Source organism: Zea mays, chromosome 3 (assembly GCF_902167145.1).
Source record: "Zea mays cultivar B73 chromosome 3, Zm-B73-REFERENCE-NAM-5.0, whole genome shotgun sequence".
Classification (NCBI taxonomy): Eukaryota; Viridiplantae; Streptophyta; class Magnoliopsida; order Poales; family Poaceae; genus Zea; species Zea mays.
This window is the reverse complement of record NC_050098.1, coordinates 16,712,937-16,737,784: the sequence shown is the minus strand read 5'-3', so window position 1 is coordinate 16,737,784 and position 24,848 is coordinate 16,712,937. Positions and strand designations below refer to the sequence as shown.

General features: G+C 46.5%; 1 pseudogene; it reads left to right on the top strand.

The window, feature by feature from the left end:
- On the top strand, positions 1-24,848 carry LOC109944927 (putrescine hydroxycinnamoyltransferase 2-like; annotated as a pseudogene).

Below are 24,848 nucleotides of genomic sequence, written 5' to 3'. Positions count from 1 at the left end.
ATGGATTTGAAGGTGCAGGTGGTAGAGTCATCATTTATAGCGCCGAGCGAACCGATGCGAAGGAAGGGCCTCTGGCTCTCTTCCTTGGACATCCTGGTGGCCAACATAGGCCATACCCCAACGATCTACTTGTACAGCTCCAACGATGCTGCCGCGGCTGATTTTTTCGACGTGGGCAGGCTCAAAAAGGCTATGGCCAAGGCTTTGGTGCCCTTCTACCCCCTCGCCGGCCGCCTCGGCAACAACAGTGACGATGGCAGGACGGAGATCAGCAGCAACGACGAAGGTGCACTCTTTGTTGTCGCTCACGCGGATGATGAACTTGATAGAATCTATGCTGCCTAGGATCGATTCCTAAGTCCCTAGAATACCAATCAGTAACTGAAAGTAAAACCTCGATGACGGGTAGATCTGATCTACTGAGAGGAATGGGTAAACACACCTTGTTGTTGTTGTTGCTATCTTCATACTGTTGCGCTACAGAGAAGTGAAAGGGAAATGTGCCCTTGGGCCATTTCTATAATGTTTTGGTGATTAAGTGTCCAACACATATTAAGTGAGTTATTATGTGCCAAATGAAGAGAGAAGTGCAAATCGTGTAACAAGGTATGTTTCTAGACTTAGTACATTGTTTTGAGTACTAACATATATTGTCTAAGTGCTAGAAACAGGGAAAAGAAGAGAAGAGAAGAAATGCAAAAGACTTGGCTTGGTACAGCTAATGTCCAGCTCGGCTTGTCACACTGGACTGTCCGGCGCCAGGCCAGCCTCCGGTGAACAGGCCACTCTCGGGAAAAATCGGCGGCGTACGGCTATAATTCACTGGACTATCTGGTGGTGCACCGGACTGTCTGGTGAGCCAACGGTCGCCAGCGCAACGGTCGGTTACGCAATCTGCGGGTGACGCGTGGCCCACACCAACAGTCGGCAGGGGGCACCAGACTGTCTGGTGTGCACCGGACAGTGTCCGGTGCGCCAACTGCCATGAATCTGCAACGGTCGTCTGCGCCAGAATAGGAAAGAGATCGGCACCGGACCGTCTACAGTGACTGTCCGGTGGCGCACCAGACTGTCCGGTGCGCCACCCGACAGAAGGCAAGGATAGCCTTCCTTGTTGGCCTCCAACGGCTCCTAGCTGCCATGGGGCTATAAAAGGGACCCCTAGGTGCATGGAGGAGTCACCCAAGCTTACAAGAAACATTCTAAGACTCCAAGACTCCAACTTCACGCATTTGATTCTTTGAGATAGTGACTTGAGCTCCATTTGAGTTGAGAACTCCGTGCGTTGTGTTTTGAGCTCGAGTTGTGACTTGTGTGCGTGACTGTGCTGTGATTTGAGTCTTGTGTGCATTGCTCTCCCCTCCCTTACTTCTGTGCTTCTTTTGTGATCATCACCACCATGATCACCAAGATGGAGTTGGTGGAAGGCGAGCTAGGAAGGTTCGCGATGATCAGGGGAGAGGAGCCAACACAAACATACAACAGGCTCAAGACCCTGGTCAACAAAATCAGAAGCTATGGAAGTACAAGATGGACGGACCACGACGTCGTTCGTCTAATGTTAAGGTCATTTACGGTAATTGACCCCCATCTTGTCAACCTTATTCGTGAGAATCCCAGGTACACCAAGATGACGCCCGAGGAGATTCTTGGGAAGTTTGTGAGCGGGCGCATGATGGTGAAGGAGGCTCGATATGTGGACGATGCTCTAAACGGTCCACTACCCGTCCACGAGCCTCAAACCATTGCCCTCAAAGCAACCAGCAACAGGGAGACGCTACCAAGCAAGGTTGCACAAGTAGAGGTCGTGGGCCTCAACGAAGATGAGATGGCGCTTATCATCAAGCGCTTCAAGACCGCATTGAAAGGACGCAAGGAGTACCCCAACAAGAACAAAGCAAAGGGAAAGCGCTCCTGCTTCAAATGCGGTAAGACTGGTCATTTCATAGCACAATGCCCCGATAATGATGATGACCAGGAACAAGAAAAGCATGGGAAGAGGGAGAAGAAGAAGGTTTACAAGAAGGCGAAGGGCGAGGCGCACCTTGGCAAAGAGTGGGATTCGGACTGCTCTTCATCCGACTCCTACGATGAAGGACTGGTAGCCTCGGCCTTCAACAAGTCTTCGCTCTTCCCCAACGAACGACACACTTGCCTCATGGCCAAGGAAAAGAAGTAAGAGTTCGTGATACCCCCAAATACACTACTTCTAGCGATGATGATTCTAGTGATGATGAAGTAGATTACTCTAGCTTATTTAAAGGATCAGATAGAGCTAAAGTAGAAAAGATTAATGAACTAATTGATGCTTTAAATGAAAAGGATAGACTTTTAGAAAAGCAAGAGGATATTTTGTATGAAGAGCATGATAAGTTTATTAGTGTTCAAAAATTTCTTGCTCTAGAAATTAAGAGAAATGAAATGTTGTCTACTGAGTTATCTGCTTGCCATGAAACTGTCTCTAGTTTAAAGATTATGAATGATGATTTAAATGCTAAGCTAGAGGTAGCTAATAAATCTAGTTCATGTGTAGAACATGTTGTAATTTGCAATAGATGCAAGGATTTTGATGTTGATGCTTGTAATGAACACCTTACGTCCATTTCTAAATTAAATGATGAGGTGGCAAGTCTTAATGCTCAACTTAAGACTTGCAAGATTGATTTTGATAAGTTAAAATTTGCTAGGGATGCCTACACCGTTGGTAGACACCCCTCAATTAAGGATGGACTTGGCTTTCGAAAGGAAGCCAAGAACTTAACAAGCCAAAGGGCTCCCATTCCCAACAAGGAGAAAGGGAAGGCCCCTATGGCTAGTAGTACTCAAAGGAATCATGCTTTCATTTATAATGATAGAAAATATTCTAGGAATGCTCATAGGAGTTATGATCGTGATGCCTTTAATTCACATGCTATGTTTGCCTCTAGCTCTACTTTTGTGCATGGTAGGCCTAGGAGAAATCATGTTGTGCATCATATGCCTAGTAAAATGTGTAATGAATCTACCACTATTTACCATGCTTGCAATACTTCATTTGCACTTTTATGTAAGAATGCAAAAGTAGTGGCTAAGAAATTGGGATCCAAATGCAAGGGAGACAAGACTTGCATTTGGGTTCCAAAGGCTATTGTGACTAACCTTGTAGGACCCAACAAGAGTTGGGTACCTAAAACCCAAGTTTAAATTGCCTTGCAGGTTTATGCATCTGGGGGCTCAAGCTGGATTATCGACAGCGGATGCACAAACCACATGACGGGGGAGAAGAAGATGTTCACCCCCTACGTCAAGAACAAGGATTCCCAGGATACGATTATTTTTGGAGATGGGAACCAAGGCAAGGTTAAAGGTTTGGGAAAGATAGCCATCACAAGCGAGCACTCTATTTTAAATGTATTCTTAGTAGAGTCATTAGGGTATAATCTCCTCTCTGTAAGTCAATTGTGCCACATGGGCTACAATTGTTTGTTTACAAATGTTGATGTTTCTGTCTTTAGAAGGAGTGATGGTTCATTAGCATTTAAGGGTGTATTAGACGGCAAACTCTACTTAGTTGATTTTTCGAAAGAGGTGGCTGATCTAGATGCATGCTTAATAGCTAAGACTAGCATGGGCTGGCTGTGGCATTGCCGTCTAGCACATGTTGGGATGAAGAGCCTTCATAAACTTCTAAAGGGAGAACATGTGTTAGGACTAACCAATGTCTGCTTCGAGAAAGATAGACCTTGTGCAGCTTGTCAGGCAGGGAAACAGGTGGGAAGCACTCACCATAGCAAGAATGTGATGACAACATCAAGACCACTGGAGCTTATTCACATGGACCTCTTCGGACCCGTCGCCTACCTTAGCATCGGGGGAAGTAAGTATGGTCTTGTAATTGTAGATGACTTTTCCCGCTTCACTTGGGTGTTCTTTTTGCAGGATAAATCAGAAACCCAAGGGACCCTCAAGCGCTTTCTAAGGAGGGCTCAAAACGAATTTGAGCTCAAGGTGAAAAAGATAAGAAGCGACAACGGGTCCGAGTTCAAGAATCTTCAAGTGGAGGAGTATCTTGAGGAGGAAGGCGTCAAGCACGAATTCTCCGCTCCCTACACACCATAGCAAAATGGTGTGGTAGAGAGGAAGAACAGGACGCTTATCGACATGGCGAGGACGATGCTTGGAGAGTTCAAGACACCCGAGCGGTTTTGGTCGGAAGCTGTGAACACAGCCTACCACGCCATAAACCGGCTCTATCTGCATCGTCTCCTCAAGAAGACCTCCTACGAACTCCTTACCGGTAACAAACCAATGTCTCTTACTTTCGTGTATTTGGGAGCAAATGCTACATTTTGGTGAAGAAAGGTAGACATTCCAAATTTGCTCCCAAAGCTGTAGAAGGGTTTTTACTAGGGTATGACTCAAATACAAAGGCGTATAGAGTCTTCAACAAATCATCAGGTTTAGTTGAAGTCTCTAGCGACGTTGTATTTGATGAGACTAATGGCTCTCCAAGAGAGCAAGTTGATCTTGATGACATAGATGAAGATGATGTTCCAATGGCCGCAATACACACCATGGCGATTGGAGATATGCGACCACAGGAACAACAAGAACAAGATCAACCTTCTTCCTCAACAAGGGTGCAACCCCTTACTCAAGATGATGAACAGGTTCCTCAAGAAGAGGCGTGTGATCAAGGGGGAGCACAGGAAGAACAAGTTATGGAGGAAGAAGCACCACTGGCCCCTCCAACTCAAGTTTGAGCGATGATTCAAAGGAATCACCCCGTTGACCAGATTCTGGGTGACAAAAGCAAGGGAGTAACAACTCGCTCACGTTTAGCTAATTTTTGTGAGCATTACTCGTTTGTCTCTTCTATTGAGCCTTTTAGGGTAGAAGAGGCCTTACAAGATCTGGACTGGGTGTTGGCCATGCAGGAAGAGCTCAACAACTTCAAGATGAACGAAGTTTGGAGCCTAGTGCCACGTCCCAAGCAAAATGTTGTGGGAACCAAGTGGGTGTTCCGCAACAAGCAAGACGAGCATGGGGTGGTGACAAGAAACAAGGCTCGACTTGTGGCAAAAGGTTATGCCCAAGTCGCAGGTTTGGATTTCAAGGAGACTTTTGCTCCTGTGGCTAGGCTAGAGTCTATTCGAATATTATTAGCCTATGCCGCTCACCACTCTTTCAGGTTGTTTCAAATGGATGTGAAGAGCGCTTTCCTCAACGGGCCAATTAAGGAGGAGGTGTACGTGGAACAACCCCCTGGGTTTGAGGATGACATGTACCCCGACCATGTGTGTAAGCTCTCTAAGGCGCTCTATGGACTTAAGCAAGCCCCAAGAGCATGGTATGAATGCCTTAGAGATTTCTTAATTGCTAATTCTTTCAAGGTTGGGAAAGCTGATCCCACTCTTTTCACCAAGACTTGTGACGGTGATCTCTTTGTATGCCAAATTTATGTCGATGACATAATATTTGGTTCTACTAACCAAAAGTCTTGTGAGGAGTTTAGCAGGGTGATGACTCAAAAGTTTGAGATGTCGATGATGGGCGAGTTGAACTACTTCCTTGGGTTCCAAGTGAAGCAACTCAAGGACGGCACCTTCATCTCCCAAACAAAGTACACTCAAGATCTTCTCAAGCGGTTTGGGATGAAGGATGCCAAGCCCGCGAAGACACCTATGGGAACCGACGGGCATGTTGACCTCAACAAAGGAGGTACGTCTGTTGTTCAAAAGGCATACCGGTCTATGATAGGGTCTTTACTTTATCTATGTGCTAGTAGATCGGATATTATGCTTAGCGTATGCATATGTGCTAGATTTCAATCCGACCCAAGGGAATGTCACCTTGTGGTCGTTAAGCGGATTCTTAGATATTTAGTCTCTATGCCATGCTTCGGGATCTGGTATCCAAAGCGGTCGACCTTTGACTTGATTGGATGCTCAGACTCCGATTATGCTGGATGCAAGGTTGATAGGAAGAGTACATCAGGGACGTGCCAATTCCTAGGAAGGTCCCTGGTGTCTTGGAGTTCAAAGAAACAAACCTCCGTTTCCCTATCCACCGCTGAGGCCGAGTATGTTGCCGCAGGACAGTGTTGCGCGCAACTACTTTGGATGAGGCAAACCCTCTGGGACTTTGGCTACAATCTGAGCAAAGTCCCACTCCTATGTGACAATGAGAGTGCAATCCGCATGGCGGATAATCCTGTTGAACACAGCCGCACTAAGCACATAGACATCCTGCATCACTTTTTGAGAGACCACCAGCAAAAGGGAGATATCGAAGTGTTCCATACTAGCACCGAGAACCAGCTAGTCGATATCTTTACCAAGCCTTTAGATGAGAAAACCTTTTGCAGGCTGCGTAGTGAGCTAAATGTCTTAGATTCGTGTAACTTGGATTGATCTATATCATACATGTGTTTTATGCCTTTGATCATGTTACTTATACATTTATGCAATTTGTTGCTTATTTATGGTGCTCAAGTTGTGCAAGGGATCCCTGGACCTCACAAGTCCATGTGTGAATGATGCACATATTTAGGGGGAGAAGTGCTATAACTTGACCCTTTGAGACTAACCTTTGTGTTTGAGTGTTTTTGATGTAGTCTCAAAGGTGCATTGAAAGGGAAAATGGACTTGGACGTTGCAAAGACTTCCACTGCACTCCGGTATTGGTGTATTCATTCCAAGTTCATATTTATGCTCTTATTACCTTTTTGCTCTTAATTGACATTTTTGGTGAGGCAATGGGGTTAAAAGGGCCAAAAATGATCCCGTTTTGGTGCTTGATGCCAAAGGGGGAGAAATTAAGGCCAAAGCAAATGGATCAGCTACCACTTGAGAATTTTGAAAATAGTAGAGTTAGAATTTTTGAGTTGACCAAAATACTCTTATTGCAAAATTTGGTCTCTTGTAGGGGAGAATTTATGATTATGGGAAAAAGGGGGAGTTTTGGCTCTTGATAATTTTTTCCATTGGAATATCTCTCTTTGTGCCCAAACAAGTGAGTTTGACTTAGAGATAGACAAATGAATTTAATTTGCAAAAACAAACCAAGTGGTGGCAAAGAATGATCCAAATATGCCAAATTAGAGTCAAAAACAATTTGGTCCTTATTTGCATCGATGTTGCACTTATTTGTGTTGCTTTTTGATGTCTTGGCATAAATCACCAAAAAGGGGGAGATTGAAAGGGAAATGTGCCCTTGGGCCATTTCTATAATGTTTTGGTGATTAAGTGTCCAACACATATTAAGTGAGTTATTATGTGCCAAATGAAGAGGAGAAGTGCAAATCGTGTAACAAGGTATGTTTCTAGACTTAGTACATTGTTTTGAGTACTAACATATATTGTCTAAGTGCTAGAAACAGGGAAAAGAAGAGAAGAGAAGAAATGCAAAAGACTTGGCTTGGTACAGCCAATGTCCAGCTTGGCTTGGCACACCGGACTATCCGGTGGTGCACCGGACAGTGTCTGGTGGTGCACCGGATAGTGTCCGGTGCGCCAGGCCAGCCTCCTATGAATAGGCCACTCTCGGGAAAAATCAGCGGCGTACGGCTATAATTCACCGGACTGCCCGGTGGTGCACCGGACTGTCTGGTGAGCCAACGGTCGCCAGCGCAACGGTCGGTCGTGCAATCCGTGGGCGACGTGTGGCCCACACCAACGGTCGGCAGGGGGCACCGGACTGTCCGGTGTGCACCAGACAGTGTCCGATGCGCCAACTGCCACGAATCTACAATGGTCGTCTGCGCTAGAATAGGAAAGAGATCGGCACCGGACCGTCTACAGTGACTGTCCGGTGGCGCACCGGACTGTCCGGTGCGCCACCCGATAGAAGGCAAGGATAGCCTTCCTTGTTGGCCTCCAACGGCTCCTAGCTGCCTTGGGGCTATAAAAGGGACCCCTAGGAGCATGGAGGAGTCACCCAAGCTTACAAGAAACATTCTAAGACTCCAAGACTCCAACTTCGCGCATTTGATTCTTTGATATAGTGACTTGAGCTCCATTTGAGTTGAGAACTCCGTGTGTTGTGTTTTGAGCTTGAGTTGTGACTTGTGTGTGTGATTGTGCTGTGATTTGAGTCTTGTGTGCGTTGCTCTCCCCTCCCTTACTTCTGTACTTCTTTTGTGATCATCATTGTAAGGGCCAGAGGCTCCAAGTTGTGGAGATTCCTCGCAAACGGGGGAAAAGACTAAGGAAGAAAGTCGTGGTATTCAAGTTGATCATTAAATCACTTGAAAGGGGTTGAGTGCAACCCTCGTCCATTGGGATGCCACAACGTGGAAGTAGGCAAGTTTCACTTGGCCAAACCACGGGATAAAAATCGCGTGTCTCTTGTGTTACTCTTCTCTGTGATTAATTTTGTCCGCAAGAGATCGCTTCAAGCCACTTAGCCGCACTAACACTTATAACCAAGTTTTGTGGCTATTAGTTGTTGATTTTTACAGGATCACCTATTCACCCCCCCTCTAGGTGCTCTCAAGAAGCAGTAGACATCGGGATCCGAGTCGTTGTAGGTTGTCGCGTTTCCACACACTCCGAAGCCTAAGCGATGGGGGCCTCTGGGGACTAGGGTTTTGGGGCGAGGTACTAGCGTTAGTTTTTCCTGCGACCTCTTAGTCTTATATTTATAGCGTCGTGTGACTGGGGGCACCAACCGAGGTTAGCGTGGGCCCTCCTAATCAAGGACCCATTTAAAGAGATAGATAGTTGGGTTTAGCCCAATCCGCTCACTGATGACCAGCTGTAGAGGACACACCCAACAGAACTCACTATCGACGACATCAAGAAATTGAAGCCATCGCCAGAGTTGAGGTTGTTCATTCCAAACATCGAGCCATCGTCCATCATGTTGGCCATACAGGTCCACTACTTTCTTTGCATTGCTTCCATGCCTTTTTAATATTTTCCACTATAGTCTGCTAAAGTAGATAGATTGGGTCCTCCTGTTAATGGTGTGCTAATTTATGATGGCTGGCAGGTGACTATAGATGTCCAGAAAGCACGTGGCACGTTAGCACGGCACGAAGCACATTTTTTAGCACGACACGAGCCCAGCATGGCATGGATTGAAGCGGGCTCGGGCTTAGCCCGGCCCGGAGAGCATGCCGGGCTTGACAGGCATTTGAGCCCGTTAAGCTGGCCCGAGCACGACCCGTTATCGGCCGGGCCTTTAAACCGGCCTGTTCGTGAGCTGCCTCCTACGCGCACATTGAATGGCCCAGCCCAAGTGCTCATCTGCAGCCGCAGTCTGCACTCCGCACGCACCGTGTATAAGTCCCTGGCTCCCTGCGTGTCTTCATCGTACCCTAACACCCTCTCGCTCCTGCGTCCTGCCTCTCTGTGCGGCGGCTGGCAGCTCCCGGCTCTCACTCTCGGGGTTCCTCCGGTGCTCCCTGCTCCCTCCTCCTGGCACGGCGCATGGCGAACTCCGATGGTCCGGTGCTCCCTGGTCCCTGCTCTCTTAGTCTCAGGGTCCCTCTGTCCCGGGCGCTTGCCTCTCCGTGCGCAGCGCACAGCGAACTCCGGTGCTCCCTGCTCCATGCTCCCTCCTCCCGGCGCGGCGCACGGCGATCTCCGATAGTCCGGTGCTCCCTGCTCTCAAGGTCTCGGGGTCCCTCCGTCCCTGGCTCCTGCCTCTCCGTGCACGGCACACAGCGAACTCCGATGCTCCCTGCTCCCTCCTCCCGGCGTGGCGCACGGTGAACTCCGGTGCTCCCTCCTCCAGTGCTCCGGTGCTCCCACCTCCCTGCTCCAGTGCTCCGGTGCTCCCTCCTCCCTGCTCCAGTGCTCCTGTGAGGTGTGTGTGTGTGTGGATCCATGAGGAACCAGTGCATGCCGGCTCCATCCAATTCCACGGCGAGTCAGCGACGGAACCGGTGCTCCGGATCTACGACTCACTGGTGCCATCTCCCTGTCCAGCACGTCCAACACAAAGGTAACCAGATCCTGCTCTGGATCTATTGCTCACTAGTGTGGTGAATTAATGAACTGTTGTTAAGCTCCTGATCTGGTTGTTGTGTGGTGAAATGATGAACTACTGTTAAGCTTTTGATTTGGTTGTTGTATGGTGAACTGATGAACTACGGTTTATGGTGATCTTGATTCTATTTAAGTGACCTGATCTTGATCCTGTTGTAGTGATATTGTTTAAGTAACCTGATCTTGTTCTACTATTTTGAATATATAGCCACAGAGGTAACCTGAATCTATTGTTTAGGTAACCTAATCTTGATCTGTTGCTCACTGGTGCTCCAATTGTTTATGGTGATCTTGATCCTGTTTAGGTAACCTGATCTTGTTCTATTATTTTGAATATATAGCCACAGAGGTAACCTGAATCTATTGTTTAGGTTACCTAATCTTGATCTGTTGTTCATTGGTGCTCCTATTGTTTATGGTGATCTTGATCCTGTTTAGGTAACCTGATCTTGTTCTATTATTTTGAATATATAGCCACAGAGGTAACCTGAATCTATTGTTTAGGTTACCTAATCTTGATCTGTTGTTCACTGGTGCTCCTGTTGTTTATGGTAATATTGATCCTGTTGTTCACTGCCTCACTGGTGATCCTGTTGTGATATCTGTTCTGATATCTGTCATTTAGTGAATATCTGTGTTGGAGACTTGTTCTCAAATGCTATGAGTTAAGAACAAGGCAACATAGAATATGTTAATCGTTAAGGCCCTTCGTCCCCCGAAGCATTATTTCCCTTAGGATATAATGACTTGCGGACGAAGGTTATGAGGGACATACCTTCATAAATTCATCAAATAATGACGAGGGATAAAATATAAAGAATGTAAAAGAACACATGAACAATCATTTATTATTATTGAACATGAACAAAAATATTATTGAACTATAAGTGTACCTTCAACCGGAAGGAAATGACAGTACAAGCGTGACGCAAAAAGCGAATGCCAAGTCAGCGTGAACAGTACGGGGATACTGTTCACCTATTTATAGACAAGGGACACAGCCCTTACAAAATTACATTCATGCCCTTTACATTTGATAATAACGCTATAGTAATCTATCGAGGTCTGAATAGCCTTTTCATCTTTAAGTCGGTTCACTCTTTGCTGTTGCGCCGAAGCTTTCCTGCTCAACACCTTCGGCTCTGTATCAAGCTTCGTATTATTCCGGTCTGCTGCAATGCCGACTTCAGTCTGAGGGTACCTGTTCACACATTGTACTACAGAAATACTGTTAAATCCTGTTTTTGAGGACCTTCGGAGTCCGAAGGTCCCCAACAGTAGCCCCTCGCAATATTAATTTGTTTTGAAATAATAAATTTAGATTGCGATATGGACGAAGGCTTTACGCCGAAGGTCCGAAAAAACACCTTCCCTTTGCTAGAATAGCAACGTTCAATGACAAGTGGGGTCTTTCAACTTTCAACGCACCGAGCGTATAAATATGGCCATACCGCAAACTCATTTTGCACGCTTTCTGGCCAACCACTCCTGCTCACTCAATTTTTAGCTCTTGTGCACTGTGATTTGCTAAGCTTTTAACTTTGAAGCTTCGGATTTGAAAACAGTTTTTTAGTGTTTCCGAAGATGTCTGAAGCTGCTAAAAAGGCTGCTGCTGAGATGAAGCTGAGCCTTGATGAAGAGAAGAACTTAGGATTTCTTATAGCAATGTCGAAGACCAACACGGAAAAAATCACCAATGAGATTCTGGAAGGGTTGTCTGAAGATACTGGTGACAGTGACAGTTATGATGTGGACAGCGGTGGCGAAGACTCCGAAGATCGCCCCTGGCGACCAAGCCATTCAGTTTATGGTAAATCAACTATCAAAGAGAATCATCTTGCTAACATGAGAGGAAGGTATTTCCGGGATTTATCCGTTGTGAGGGCCGACGAAGGGGAGAAGACTTGCCCAAACCCTAAAGAGAATGAAGTCGTAGTGTTCCGAAGCTTTCTGAAGGCTGGGCTGCGATTGCCCTTGAGCAGCTTCGTCGTGGAGGTGCTGAAGATTTTTGAAGTCTATCTTCACCAACTTACCCCCGAGGCAATCATAAGGCTGAACATCTTCGTGTGGGCCGTGCGAAGCCAAGGTCTGAAGCCTGATGCAAAAAGTTTTTGCAATATGCACGAATTATCATACGAGACAATACCTTGGGGTAAAGAACAGTATCACAATAACTTTGGCTGCTACAGTTTTGTTTCTCGGTCTGGGTAAAGCTGCCCCGTGCCAACTTTTCGGAAGAGGTGGCCTAGCGGCTGGATGACAGAATGGTTTTATGTAAAAAATGATCTGAAAGCACGGGAAGACATCAAAGGTATAATCATGCGTCCTATTTGGCAAAGCTTCGGCCTTCAGAGGCCGAAGGTTGAAATGAATGAAGCCGCCGAAGAGTGCCAGAGAGCCTTCGGCGTTGTCTGCTCTTTTATAGGGACAAGGGACTTAGTACAAGAGCATATCGCCTTCAGGGTGTGGCCTCTTGCGGAGAAATGGGAAATGCCACAAGAAACCATTAAAGAGGCCGACGAAGGTGGACTTGTCAGATTTAAGTATACTTTTAAATTTGGAGATAAATTTATTGAGCCAGATGATGAGTGGTTGAAAAGCATTGACAATTTAAGTGATGAGCTGCTCGGGACCTACTCGAAGGCCGAAGATAATGCAATGTCAGCAGCCTTCGGAGGCCGAAAAAAGAAGAGACTAAATCGGGTATTTGATGCCATCGGGTTTGTTTACCCTGACTATTGCTATCCCATTCGAAGGCAGAAGAGAAAAAACACAACTTCTGCAAAAGAAGAAGCTGCAACTGCTCCTAGCGAGCCAGAACCGAAAAGGAAAAAGATAAAGGTTCTTACGCATCGGCCGCGTTATATTGAACCAGCTTCGGTGCCCGAGTTTACCGGAAAAACTTCTCCGGCCACCGAAGCTGAAAAACCAACCGAGCCAGCCTTGTTGGCAGAGATTGCCGAAACGGCCGAAGTGCCACCAAAGATAGAATCAGAACGATCAAACATTTTGTTGTCAGAATCAAAAAAGAAAGCCGAAGCGCCGTCCACAGAAAAAATTGAAGAGGTAAAAGAAGCAACTGAGGGCTCCAAAACATCAGAAGTTTTGAGTCCTACAGCAATCATTGGAACAGCAAAAAATGAAAAAGTGTCAGCCGCAACTCCGAAGAGAAAGAGAATGGTTAATGTGCTGGATGTACTGGAAACGATCAAATCTTCGAGCACACCCCCGAAGAAGGCTGCTGTTACTCCTGAAACAACAGCTAAAATTTCTGGTTCTACAGCTCCAGAGCAAGAAATTGGAGCCGAAGCTGGGCCCTCAGAGCCCGCAAAAATCTTGGAAAGTGAGGCAGAAAAAATAACAAAGCCAACTTTTGTTGAAGAAACTGGTGTTGTTACCCCCGAAGCATCCCCCAAAATTCGTGATTATATTTTTCGTCATGCTTCGGGGAAAAATTATCAGAAAAAGAAGAACAAGAGGCCCAGCACTATGCCCAAAAGTTGAAATATCCAAAGGGGGCGTTGATATTTAATGGCAGCGGAGAAGAAGATTTCTTGTATTGTCTCCCCGATAACAAGGAAATTTCTGTCTGTCGGGAGATGAGCAGAAGCTTCGGATTCCCAACCTTAGAAGACGGACTTTCAGTGCTGTCAAAGAACGATCTGGCTGACAGCCTAGCTTACAACAGTTTAAAGGTGCGACAAAATGGAATTCTCGTATTTTTTGTTGAGTTCTAAATTTTTCGTTTGTTTAAAACTATTGACACAGACATATTCCTGTTTGCAGGGCCTGATACTCAGCAATGCCCTCAGGGCACAAAAAGATGCTGAGGACGAAGGATGTACCATAGCCCTGAGCAACCTTCGTTCCGAAGTAATTGAACTGAGGAACGAAGGTCTTGAAAAAGACAAAATATTATACTCATTGATAGATAAAATAAAGGAGGACGAAGCTGCTTTTAGAAGTCAAGCTGAAGCTCAAAAACGCGAAATTGAAGACCTTCGGAAACAACTGGCCAGAGCCAAAGAAGAACGTATACTTGAAGAAACAAAGCGTGAACTCAGCGATCAATGGGCAGATCACCTAGAAGTGACTGTTGAAGAGCTTCGTTCATCCAAAAAGAGATGCTACAATAAATCTATAGATTGTGTTAAAAGATTAAAGGCTAGTTTCGCCAAGGTCGGCGCATTCTCAAGTGAGGAAAACTTTTCGAGGGGCAATCCCGAAGGTGTCATTGAATGGATTGACCACGAAGCTGAAGCCTTCGAAGAAATTTTAAATAGCCGAGGAGATATATGTGCCTTCTCTGGCGCCAGAGGGATTGCCACCATTTTAGAGAAGAAGGGCTGTGAACATGTAAAAATTTTAGCACAGTCCGAAGCTGCTTTGTCCTTTGAAGATATAAAAGATCCTTCGGCCGAAGCTAGCATAATTGGTGGAAAGTTTTTTACCGATATCTGGGATAATGGTGGCCGAGAAATGGCCGGAGAAATTGTTCGAAGAAGTGAAAAGGGCATTCACGATGCTAGAGAAGTAGCTGAGGCTGCCGTTAAGAGCGCAGAAGCCGAAAGTCAATTAGGTACTAAATAATAGTTTTTATCGTGTTGTAATCTTTAAGCTTTTAAAATCTGTTTGCGATTTGTAATAGCAATGTAGCCGTGTCCTGCTTCAGATCCGACTAAAGCGCCTTCGGACCCTCAGCCGAAGGGGGACGACGAAATTAAAAAGATGGCCGAAGATATTATGGACGAAGTCGTCAATCGGCTCCTGAATGAGGCTGCAGAAGTTGTTTTGAGAGAGGAGTAAACATTTTTGTGAAAAACTTCTGAAATGTAATATGGTGTAACATTTTGTAACCCCGAATGTAATATATCTATTTTTGTTACTCAGTTCTTTACGATGCATGAAACTTTACACACGTACCGTTTTTGAGTCTTTGGCGAAAAAACACCTTCCCTTCTTTTCATGCTTCGTGAAGAAGAATTACCATTTATCACAACAATATCCGAAGTACCCTGAAAGAGTGTTGAAGCTTCGTAGAAACATGCTTCAAAGCTATACTTCAGAGATCAATATTGTTGCTCCTTGTGACTTGGCATGATTTGCCCCTTTTTCAAAGCATTTACCCGAAAATTGGTATCATATTTCTTTCTTATGCCACATGCAGTATGATGTATGATGCTTATGTTATGCAAAGATGATGTAATGATGTTATGCTATGTAAGATGATATTCCGAAGGTACACGCATATCTGCGCGATAAAACACATACTCTTTTTGCGAACCAGCGTTAACTTTTTGCTATAAGCCTCCCTTAGGAGCTTCTTCGCCTTTTACTTCAGCGGAATCAGCGTTGACTTTTCGCTGTAAGCTCTGCATTCCCTTAGGAACGTCTTTGGAGCTTCTTCGCCTTTTACTTAGGCGGTATCAGCGTTGACTTTTCGCTGTATGCTCTGCATTCCTTTAGGAACGTCTTTGGAGCTTCTTCGCCTTTTACTTAGGCGGTATCAGCGTTGACTTTTCGCTGTATGCTCTGCATTCCTTTTGGAACGACTTTGGAGCAGAAAACTTACACTGCGCTCCCTTCGGAACGACTTTTTGTGACTTCATCAAACTTACTCCGCGTTCCTTAGAACGACTTTTTGTTGCTTCGAAGAATTTTGGATAGTCCGAAGGTCCATTTTATTATCACAAGCCTGTGACAACATATTTTTCTTGTAAAAATTAACGAAACTGATTACATAAAACCTAATCAATGTTCTTTATTACAGAAAATAAAACTGAATGAAAAAGATTGCTATTAGGGTAGGATATTTGTCAATAGATGTGCTTTGATTCAGGCACAGTGCTGTTGACCGTACGAGCTTCGGATTGCTCTCTGAAGTCCCTTTGATGCGGAGCATATTGGCTCCCTTCTGGCTGCTGGCCTTGCTGCAACGGAGGTGGGGGCGGAGGCTGTTGCCAGGAAGCTTGAGGCTGACTTGCCGAAGCAACAGAGACTGCAGGATGATTGCCCACATATTCTGGGATGTAGGGCGAATGGTACGAAGCTGTATGCATGACTTGCTTCGGCTGAGCTTGTTGTGCTGCTGCTTCGGCTATTTCCTTTTGCTTCTGAATAGTGACATGGCACATCCTGGTAGTATGGCCTTTGTTTTCACCGCAGAATAAGCAAAAGATTCTTCTCGGTTGATCGCCAAATCTTCCTCCGAAGCCCCTGGCGCCTCTGCCTCTTGGAGCTGGAGGTCGGAAGGAACTTTGTTGTTGCCCTGAAGCCTGTGAGGAGTATTGTGGCCTTTGTTGCTGACTCCCTTTATCATCATTCTGAGTGGAATTGTGAATTGACCTGACATGCCTCGGGTAAAACCTTCCTCCGAAGCCCCTGGTCATTTCAGAAAACCTGAAAGCCTCCTCCCTTCTTTGACGAAAATCATTGTCAGCTCGAATGTATTCGTCCATCTTCTGGAGCAGCTTTTCCAGCGTTTGTGGTGGCTTCCTGGCAAAATACTGTGCTGACGGCCCTGGCCGAAGCCCCTTGATCATAGCCTCAATGACAATCTCATTGGGCACTGTTGGCGCCTGTGCCCTCAATCGTAGAAACCTTCGGACATATGCTTGAAGGTACTCTTCATGGTCCTGAGTGCATTGGAAGAGAGCCTGAGCAGTGACCGGCTTCGTCTGAAACCCTTGAAAGCTAGTTAACAGCAAGTCCTTCAGCTTCTGCCATGAGGTGATCGTTCCTGGTCGAAGGGAGGAATACCAGGTTTGAGCAACGCTTCTGACAGCCATAACGAAGGATTTGGCCATGACTGAAGCATTGCCACCATACGAAGATACTGTTGCTTCGTAGCTCATCAAAAACTGCTTCGGGTCTGAGTGGCCATCAAACACGGGGAGCTGAGGCGGCTTGTAGGACGGGGGCCAAGGTGTAGCCTGCATCTCAGCGGACAGGGGAGAAGCATCATCAAAAACAAAATTCCCATGATGGAAATTGTCATACCAGTCATCTTCGTTGGGAAAACCCTCCTGATGAAGATCTTGATGCTGAGGCCTTCGGTGTTGCTCATCCTGAACAAGATGGCGGACTTCTTCAGAGGCTTCGTCTATCTGCCTCTGCAATTCAGCTAGCCTGGCCATCTTCTCCTTCTTGCGTTGAACCTGTTGCTGAAGGATTTCCAGATTTTGAATCTCCTGATCTAGATCATCCTCCGGAGGTGTTGGACTGGTAGCCTTCCTCTTCTGGCTTCGTGCCTCTCTAAGAGAGAGGACGTCTTGATTGGGGTCCAATGGCTGCAGCGTGCCAGCCCCTGGTGCTGAAGTCTTCTTCGGCGGCATGACGAAGGTGATGCTTGCCGAAGGTGTTGAAAAAAGCTCAAGAAATGGAAGTGAGTTCACCGGAGGTGGGCGCCAATGTTGGAGACTTGTTCTCAAATGCTATGAGTTAAGAACAAGGCAACATAGAATATGTTAATCGTTAAGGCCCTTCGTCCCCCGAAGCATTATTTCCCTTAGGATATAATGACTTGCGGACGAAGGTTATGAGGGACATACCTTCATAAATTCATCAAATAATGACGAGGGATAAAATATAAAGAATGTAAAAGAACACATGAACAATCATTTATTATTATTGAACATGAACAAAAATATTATTGAACTATAAGTGTACCTTCAACCGGAAGGAAATGACAGTACAAGCGTGACGCAAAAAGCGAATGCCAAGTCAGCGTGAACAGTACGGGGATACTGTTCACCTATTTATAGACAAGGGACACAGCCCTTACAAAATTACATTCATGCCCTTTACATTTGATAATAACGCTATAGTAATCTATCGAGGTCTGAATAGCCTTTTCATCTTTAAGTCGGTTCACTCTTTGCTGTTGCGCCGAAGCTTTCCTGCTCAACACCTTCGGCTCTGTATCAAGCTTCGTATTATTCCGGTCTGCTGCAATGCCGACTTCAGTCTGAGGGTACCTGTTCACACATTGTACTACAGAAATACTGTTAAATCCTGTTTTTGAGGACCTTCGGAGTCCGAAGGTCCCCAACAATCTGCTTACACTGATTTGTTCTCCCATTTAGTGAATATCTGTTTATATGAACTGAATATCTGTGGTTTCCACATGTGTGGAAGGCCGTGAGGAATCGGTGCGCGCCACCTTGGCAGCGACAGAACTGGTGCTCCGGCCTCTGAGCTGTGATGGAGCAAGATGTTGGTGGTGAGAACAGTCATTCGCAATTCATGAACAATGATCTAAGGATTGTGCCCGTTGATGAGGATGGTCCATCTCAGTCCATTAACAATGGTAGCAATGCCGCCCCTATTAACTTAGAGGAGGGTGCTGCTACCAACAATGGTTTTGGAGATGCAAATACTTCAGAAAATGTTGATGGTAAGAAGAATTTGCACATCTAAAGTGTGGCAAGATTTTGAACCACTATACAAGAGTATAGACGGCAAGAGGGTCAGGTATGGTGGTAAGTGTCACTGGTGCAAATGTACATTGAGTGTTGTGTCTACTAGTGGTACTGGTCATTTGCTTAGGCATCAACGTGATTGCAAAGTTAAGCTTGCTAAGCAGGGCAAGTAGTCAGTCCTTAAGTTAACCCTGATGGTTTTGTGCGTAACTGTGATTACTGTCTTGATCGTGATAGAACTCAGATGTGTAGGTTGATTGCTATCCTTGATCTTCCTCTTAATTTTGCTGAGTCACCTGCTTTTGAAGAGTATATTAGACTATCTCATAATCCTGTCTTTAAAAAGGTATCTAGACAAACCACATCTAGAGACTTTGTTGAGTTCTTTACTGATCGGCGTATGAAAGTTGTTGAATGCTTGCAATCTATTACTTCTATTGCAATCACGCCTGATATTTGGAGTGGTAATGCTAAGGAGGACTATCTTAGTGTGGTTGCTCATTATGTTTCCAAGGACTAGCTATTAGAAAAGAGAGTAATTGGGCTTAGACTAATTGAAACATCTCACACTGGTGAGAACATTGCTGAGAGGGTTATGATTGTGCTTGAGGATTATGGAGTAGTTAATAAAGTTTTTTCTATCACTTTGGACAATGCCTCTTCCAATTCTAAGGCAATGGAGAGGCTTAGTCCATTATTGTCTGGTTATGTTGGTACTTTATTCTTGCATCAACGTTGTGCTTGTCATATTATAAACTTGATTGTGAAGTGTGGCTTGAAAAGGCTAAACCCTTACCTCGATTCATTTAGAACTGCAATTGTTTTCTTGAATGCTTCTAATCAACGCATTGCTGCATTTAAGGGCTACTGTGTTGCTATGAATGTGTGCCCTCGTAAGTTTGGCATTGACATGGCTGTGAGATGGAATTCTACATATCTTATGCTTAATCATTTAGTCCCTTACAAGAAAACCTTTGGTGTCTTCATGGACACTAACTATCCTAGAAAACCAGGTGAGTCTAATCTGTTGACAAATTCACATTGGTATGTGGCTGAAAAGTTGCTTGAGTTTCTTGAACTGTTTTATGATGCTACTATGACTCTTTCTGGGGTTTACTATCCTACATCTCCACTTATAATGCATAACATCCTTGACATTGTCCAGCATTTAAATCAGTATGAGAATGATGCATTGCTTAGACATGTTGTTGCTCCTATGAAGTCTAAGTTTCTTAAGTACTGGAGGGATACTCCTATGCTCTATGCATTTGCTTTTATATTAGATCCTAGAGCCAACCTAAGGGGTTTCAGCAATATCTTGAGATTATTATCTGGGCTATCTGGTAGTGACTACTCACTTTACTATACATATGTGAAAAGTGAACTATCTACAATGTTTAATAAATATGATCTGAAGTTTGGTGTAGTTAGGCAGCAAGTGGCTCCTCCTCCAACTGTCACAGGTAAAAAGAAAACAAAATTAGGGATTGATTTATGCATCTGATTGTACCTCTGAGTTCCCTTATCCTGGTTCTACCACACCTAACCTTGGTAGTGGAACATCAGCATCTGCTTTGCTTTAACAAGCACACTCTAGTGTTTGCCTTAGTTCACTTGACACAGAGCTGTCCTCCTACCTGGATAGTGACACTTTGCAGAAGTTTGATGAGGACTTCAATATCCTAAACTGGTGGCATGAACATAAGTTGTCTTATCACGTTCTCTCCATCTTAGCTAGGGATGTTATTTCTGTTCATGTTTCAACTATATTCTCAGAATCTGCATTTAGTCTCTGTGGCAGGATAATTGAGGAACGACGAAGGCGCCTAGCACCAGAAATGGTAGAGATGCTTCTTTGCATGAAAAACTGAGAACTTGGCGAAGCTAGAGGGCAGCACTGTACACAGGACCAAGAACTTGAAGATGCATTTGAAGGACTTTATCTTGATGACCCTTAGGGCCTAGGGCCCTACACTTTGTAATCCTCCTACTATTCTTCCTATTCCTACTCTATTCTAGTGATCTGGACATCTGGTGATGTAAACTGTACTCTCTGTATTGTAGACATGAACTTATTAAATTAGAGCTGGGTTGTACTCTTTTTTTCCTTTATAGGGTTTTCTCACGAGGAGTGAGTTTTTACCTAGAAAAGGTTTTTAATGAGGCAGCCATTACACAAACAGCTCTAATCCTTTATTTAAGATCTCTTTATCTCTGATCTGTCATCTATCAAATGTCATCTGTTTCAGTTTTAGGGTTTTTGTTTTACGGTTTTTTGTGCTATCGGTTTTAGGTTTTTTTTGCTAAATATAGATTTGTTTTTTGCGGGCTCAGGCCGGCACGGGCTACTAAATGGGTCGTGCTATTCGGACCGTCCCGGCACGGTCGGGCCTATACCATGTCGTGCTCGGGAAGAGGTATGGGTCCATCGGGCAGCACGGCGCGCCACGGTTAAGTGGTCGGGCTTAACCGTGCCGGGCTCAAACGGGTCGGGCCGAGTCGGGCTCGGGTTGGACCGGGCCATGCCGCCCATTTGGACATCTATACAGGTTACTTTCTTGAAGTATGGAGGGGTGGTGTTAGGAACAGCTCTCCACCATGCCGCCATAGACGCTTCAAGTGCGTTCCACTTTTTCCAGACATGGTCGGCATTCTGCAAGCATGGTGACCGTGCTGCCGTGGAGCTCCCGTGCCACGACCACACCCTACTCCGCGCACGGTCGCCGCCCACAGTCTAGCCCGACGCGCTCTTGACACTGCTGCCTCGGCTCACCGTCTCTGACCTCGAGGGACCTCTTGCCATCAAAGTCTTCACCATTTCCAAGGATCAGCTCGCCTCCCTGAAGCACCTATGTGATGGCACGGGCACCTTCTGCGCCGTCAGCGCTCTCATCTGGCAGTGCGTGTGCGTTGCGCGTCGCCTTCCACCAGATTCTCAAGTGCGCTTGGTGTTCCAGGCCGACCTCTGGCGCCGAATGAGGCTGCCGCTATAAATGGCCAAATGGCACTAACACGGTGGGCCGGCCCGGGCACGGCACTAAAAAGCACGGCCCAGGCACGGCACGGCCCGTTCCTTTTAGTGCTAGTGCCGGGCACGGCCCATACACAGTGTCGTGCCTGGGCCACCAATTCAGCCTGTAGTGTCGGCCCAGGCACGGCACGGCTAAATGGGCCGGCACGGCGTAGGCACGGCCCAGCCGCTTAGCCGCCGCCCCCGGCCCACTAACCCAGCCGCGGGCGCGTCCGCGCCTGTAAACCGATTAACCCTAACCCTAACCGAGCGGACGTGCCACGTGCCTCACTCGCTCACTGCCTCGTAGCCTCACTCGCTCTCTCTCAGCCGCAGCGACCGGCGAATAGCGAACTCTCTTCCTCGTTCCCTCCGCCTCCGCTCAGCGCTCAGCTCCGATCTACGGTCTCCATCTCTGTCTCCGGTGTCCGGTTCTCCGCCCAGGCTCGGATCGATCGTCGCTCGTCGGAGATCCTCTCCGGCTCTCCCCCGCTCGGATCTACGCATTTGTGAACCGGGTAACTCAGATCCATAACCCTAGCTTTGTTCTCCCTCATCTGTCTCCTCTCACCTGTCTTCTTCTCCCCCTCCGGTGTGATCTGCGGAGATCCCGGTGCTCCGGCTTATTAGGGTTTACACGCGCTCGGCGCATGGATCTGCGCATTTGTGAACCGGGTAACTCAGATCCATAACCCTAGCTCCGTTCTCCCTCATCTCGTCTCCTCTCTCTTGTCTTCTTCTCCCCCTCCGGTGTGATCTGCGGAGATCACGGTGCTCCGGCTTATTAGGGTTTACACGCGCATGGCGCATCGTCCGGGGTCCGGCATGGTGGCACTGGCACTGGTACTGTCCGGTCTCCCTCTCCTCTCTCCTATCTTCTTCTCCCCCTCCGGTACTATCCGGCACTGGCACACCGCTCCGGTCTCCCTATCCTCTCTCCTAGCTCCGGTCTCCCTCTCCTCTCTCCTATCTTCTAACTACAGTGCTCCGGTTTCCCTCTCCTCTCTCCTAGCTCTGGTCTCCCTCTCCTCTCTCCTATCTTCTAGCTACGGTGCTCCGGTCTCCCTCTCCTCTCTCCTAGCTCCAGTCTCCCTCTCCTCTCTCCTAGCTCTGGTGCTCCGGATTCAAATCCGTGGAGGAACCGGTTGGCCGGACCGGTCATCGTCGACTGCGGAGATCCTGGTGCTCCGGCTTACTTTGCTGAGGAACCGGGGCTCCGAGGTGGGTCGATGGCCGTCTCCGACGATGAAACTGTTGAGATCGACTGCAACGAGGAGCGACGGTTGTGCGGGTTGGCCAGAGATGACAATGAGGATGACCTCCGGGAGGATGCTGCAGCGCTCTTTGGCCATAGCAGTGAGCATCCCGTCCATGTCGGCGATGAACAACAAGTCGGTGGTCAGGAAGGTGAAGGGGACGAACACAGTGCCAAGCGTTGTCGTCCTTCTACTTCTGCAGACTGGTTAGATTTCGAGAAACTTTTCAAAATCGTGAACGGTAAGAAGGTAAGGTTTGCAGCTAAGTGCATACATTGCTCTAAGCAATATTCTGCTCTCTCTAGTGGTGGCACTGGCCACCTCACCCGACATAGAGATAGATGTCCCAGGAGGCGTGAAAAAACCCGCATGTCTCAGTCTCAGATATCTTTTAATCCTGATGGTAGTATGCGTAACTGGGAGTATTGTCCTATGGTTGCACGTAATGAATTGGTTTGATTGCTTGCTAGGCTAGAAATTCCTATTAGTTTGGGTGAAAATGCTACATTTGAACACTACATTAGAACTGCTCATAATCCTAAATTTGTGCCTGTCTCTAGGCAAACCACCACCAGAGACATGGTTAAATACTTCACTGACAAAAAGGCTAAGCTTGTTGAGACTCTTACTTCTTCTGATGTTAATTGTGTGTGTTTGACCTACGACATTTGGTCTGGTAATGCCAAAGAGGACTACCTTAGTGTTGTTGCCCAATTGTGATGTTAATGATGATGCTGATGATGTGGGTACTTCTGTTTGTATGCATTCTTTTGCTTCTACTCTAAACATTGCTAGAGATACCTCTGCAACTGCTCTACTGCATGCTGCAAGCTCTTCAGCTTCTACTGCTTCTGAACTCATTTCTTACTTAGATTGTGACACTGTCAACCAGTTAACTGATGATTTCAACATCTTGCACTGGTGGCATCAGCACAAACTCACTTATCCAGTACTGTCAATTATGGCTAAAGATATTTTAACTGTTCCTGTGTCTACCATCTCTTCAGAATCCACTTTTAGTTTAACTGGCAGGATCATCGACGAGCGGAGGAGGAGGTTGAAGTCTGATGTGGTTGAGATGTTGACATGCATTAAAGATTGGGAGGATGCTGAAGCAAGGATGCAACACATGGTGGATGACAAAGGGCTTGAAGAAACATTTGAAAATCTTTATCTTGATTAGTCTCTTACTCTCTTTGTGACCATTTCTGTAATAGGACTGTAATATTATGCACCTAGACTTTATTGTAAGGACAATGAACTTTTTAATGAGCTGGGATGTACTCTTTTTTCCTGTCTAGGGTTTCTCACAAGGGTGAGTTTTACCTAGACAGGTTTTTAACGAGGCAGCCATTGCACTACAGCTCATAATAAAATTGTTGTTTGATTAGTCTCTTACTCTCTTTGTGACCATTTTTATGTTGTTTGAAACTGTTAAGTCATAATAAAATCATCTTATATCTGTTGTGACCATTTTTTTGTGATTAGTCTCTTACTCTCTTTGTGTGACCATTTTTTTTGTACATAGTGCTCGTGCTGGCACTAGCACTGGCGTGCCGCCGTGTCTGGTGGCACGGCACGGCACGGCTAGGCGCTGTTAGTGTCGTGCCTGGGCCGAGGGCCCAGCACGAGGGCACTAACAGGCACGGTACGGATCTTTTACCGTATCTGGTCGTGCCGTGCCTGATCATACCGTGTCTGGTCGTGCTAGTGCCAGTGTCGTGCCGTGCGACCCGGGTGGCCATCTATAGCCGCCGCTACTTCGTCAGCGCAGTGTTCAGTCTATACGTCACTGGCGCGGCTGGGGATATTGGCACGGCGGCGTTGGGATCCGTCGCTACCCGCATCAAGGGCGCCATCAAGCGGATGGATGACTACTTCGAGATGAACAAGAGAGAGAGACAGACTCTGAGTGGCGCACTGCCACGGACGGACCTGATGAACACTACAACTCTGGGAGGCGGCCTGCCACAGACGGACTTGAACATTACAAGCTGATTGGGTAGGCCACGCGGATTTTGGGTGGGGAAAACCGCAATTCATGACGCGGGCGGAGTCCGTCCTCGGCGGCTTTGTGCAGTTGATGAACGATGAGGGTGGTGGTGGCACCGGCAACGTCTGCCTGCTCGTGTCCATGGAGCCTATAAATATAAAGGAGCTAGGACGGTTGCTATATGCGAAGCTCTAG